The sequence below is a fragment of the Haematobia irritans genome, chromosome 4 (assembly GCF_050003625.1).
Source record: "Haematobia irritans isolate KBUSLIRL chromosome 4, ASM5000362v1, whole genome shotgun sequence".
NCBI classification, from domain to species: Eukaryota; Metazoa; Arthropoda; class Insecta; order Diptera; family Muscidae; genus Haematobia; species Haematobia irritans.
The window spans coordinates 143,571,076-143,574,471 of NC_134400.1; the positions used below are offsets into that span (position 1 = coordinate 143,571,076).

At 33.0% G+C, this 3,396-nt stretch overlaps 1 long non-coding RNA gene across 1 annotated transcript; it reads right to left on the reverse strand.

Moving 5' to 3' along the window:
• Positions 1-2,679: 2,679 nt before the first annotated feature.
• Positions 2,680-3,137, reverse strand: LOC142236911 (uncharacterized). Its single transcript, XR_012722256.1, has 2 exons — positions 3,051-3,137; positions 2,680-2,983 (listed from the first exon to the last, which is right to left on the reverse strand). It is a non-coding gene; the product is annotated as an uncharacterized LOC142236911 (long non-coding RNA).
• Positions 3,138-3,396: the final 259 nt, after the last annotated feature.

Consider the following 3,396-nt stretch of genomic DNA (forward strand, 5'->3'; position numbering starts at 1 on the left):
AACCTCCGAACGAAACAAGCTATCGACTTGAAACTTGGCACAAGTAGTTTTTATTGATGTAGGTCGTATGGTATTGCAAATGGACCATATCGAATCACATTTACGTATAGCCCCCATATAAACGGACCCCCAGATTTGGAAATTTGGTACATGGTGTTGGTATATGGTCTAAACCACCATGCAAAAACTGGTCCACATCGGTCCATAATTATATATAGCCCCCATATAAATCGATCCCCAGATTTGGCTTGCGGAGCCTCAAAGAGAAGCAAATTTCATCCGATGCGGCTGAAACTTGGTACATGGTGTTGGTATATGGTCTCTAACAACCATGCAAAAATTGGTTCATAGCGGTTCATAATTACCCAGCAAAAAAAGCGTCGCCAAAAAGTAATGAAAATGGATCCGGAAGTTGTGCAAAATTGACGCAGAAGCGATGAATTTAAGATGGGCTTGTCATAGGACAGAAGTTCTCCATTTCAATAGCCGTTGCACTGAATTTGCATTACTTCTTTAGGTGTGATCCGAAGTCAATATTTTGGATGTTAATTAAAAAAAAAAAACAAGTAAGTAACGTCTAAAGTCTGGCGGTGCCGACTATATTATACCCTTCACCCCTATGTAGGCCAAAATTTGTGTTACCATCTTAACTACTTCACATTTGCTGGAAGCTATATAACATAAAGGAGACAATTTTTTTACTTCTACAAAATCTCTAGAATTAAAATTTAAATCGGCTAACGCTATCCAGTTAATTGGAGGACACTTCCATTGAAAATGGGTCTAAAATGTGTAACTGTCTACCATATTTCACCAACTCTGCTGTACGTATATATGGGAGCTATATATAATCTGAACCGATTTTGTCTAAATTTGACATGTATAGTTAGAATAATAATTCTGCTATCTATGCGAAATTTCACGTAAATGGCAGTATAACTTTGGCCCCCTGGTCATATGAGTGCAAATCGGACGGAAGATATATATGGGAGCCATATCTAAATCTGAACCGATTTCAACCAAATTTGGCACAATTACCGATACTACCAAACGTACTCCTTGTGCGAAATTTGAAGCAAATCACGGCAAAACCCTGGATTTTGAGGCCATATAAGTTCAAATCGGACGAAAGATATATATGGGAGCTATATCTAAATCTGAATCGATTTTGACCATATTTGGCGCATACAATAGTATCGTTAAAAGTACCGCTTGTGCAAAATTTGAAGTACGTCAGGGCAAAACTCTGGCTTTTGAGACCATATAAGTCCAAATCGGGCGAAAGATATATATGTGAGCTATATCTAAATCTGAACCGATTTTAATAAAATTTGACACACTTAACGATACTATTAAACGTACCCCTTATGCAAAATTTGAAGCAAATCACGGCAAAACTCTGGCTTTTGTGGCCATACAAGTTCAAATCGGACGAAAGATATATATGGGAGCTATATCTAACTTTGAACCGATTTCAATCAAATTTACCAAGCATTGGTAGAATGTCAATTCTATCCTCTGTGCAAAATTTCACGAAGATCGATAGTAAATTTTGGCCTCAGTGGTCATATGAGTCTAAATCGGACGAAAGATATATATGGGAGCTATATCTAAATCTGAACCGATTTGGCTGATATTTTGCAAGATTTTCGAGATTCATAAAATATTTGGATGTACGGTATTTCAAGAAAATCGGTTGATAAACACGCTAACTATGACCAAATCGGTGATAAATATATATGGCACTATATCTAAATCTGAACCGATTTTTTCCAAAACCAATAACGATTGTCTCTGTCCCAAGAAACGGCCCTTTGCCAAAGTTGAGGACGATCGGACTTAAATTGCAAGCTGTACTTTGTGCACAAAATTACATATATAGATAGACGGACGGACAGACAGACAGAAAAACAGACGGACATCGCTAAATCGACTCAGAATTTAATTCTAAGCCGATCGGTATACTAAAAGATGGGTCTATGACCACTATTTCTTGGCGTTACATACAAATGCACAAACTTAGTATACCCTGTACCACAGTAGTGGTGAAGGGTATAAAAATCGGTGATATTTCGTCAAATAAATAATTTTTATAATTTTTTTATTATTTTTAATGGGTTCTAACGCTTGTCGGAAACGTTTGACCTCAAATATTTGCAAAAATGCACAATTTTTTCAGACTGGATTTAGCATTTTTTGTTTGACAAAATTTAAATGATTTGTACCACTTTATGAATTCTTAGTCTGTTTTTAACCTAATTGAAACAAAAAATGTTGAAATTACCCATTAAAAGTATGATAAAAAAACCAAGATACACCGAAAAAAAAAGTTTACTATTGTTTACGAAAAATGAACTAACCCATAGTAAGAATGACCATGATTTGGCGCCAAAGATTTTTTTCATCTAGATAAGTTCATGATTTTCTTATAAATAAGTTTATGTATTGCATCGTATTTTAGTTCATTCTTACTACGCTGTGGGAAGAATGTACTTACACTCATTCAAAATATTCCTGCTATCCGGAAAAATGAACAAGTTTTTGGGAATCCTATATTTAGAAATTGGTTTCAAATAAACTGTTTATCAGTATAATTTTCAAAGAAGTAAATAAATTGAGGAATTAAAGGTACAACAAACCTGTATACAACTAAGAAATTTTTCGTACAATATAAGACAATTTTTCATAACTACCAGTATTTTATTTCAAAAAATTATTATTATATTACATAAAACTATGGCTTATGATATACAATAAAAGAAATGTTTTTATTCGTACGCTGTATGCTGTTACTTTTCGGTAGTTAGTAATTGCTTTTTCAAAAGAGTAATATTCTATGTTAGTAGAATGAAACTAATTAATATCAATTTCCATTTTTTATCCATATGAAAGATATATGCCATAAGTTGCTATTTTCATTTCATTTTTGTCCAATTTCACCGATTTCGCTAGTTTTTGTTGTGTGGATTTGCGTCATAAGCCTCTGAAGTTAAAAAGGTATATAAAATATAAAAATATCAAATTCTATGGTATTTTGATCTTTAACTTACAAGAGAATTTTCTTAGAGCAAATAGGGATATCAGCTTAGTTAGCATTAAACAGTAAGAAGATTCCAAAAAATACCATTAGATTTGCTGTCATCCTGCAAATGAAAATCATTTTTAATAAATAGAAATTTTGGCTTTATTACAAATGGACGAAAAACTTACCACATTGAAAAAAATCATCCAATTACTACATTAGTGGGACATTTTTGAAATCCTTCTCAGAATATAAATGAAATAAAAATATTATAAAATTAGATATAATTTCCACTTGTCAATATAGCATTTAGTATTTATGGTGGATATTAAGTTCGAGTTTAGTGGCTAAAATCCCAATTTTTCATGATTAGT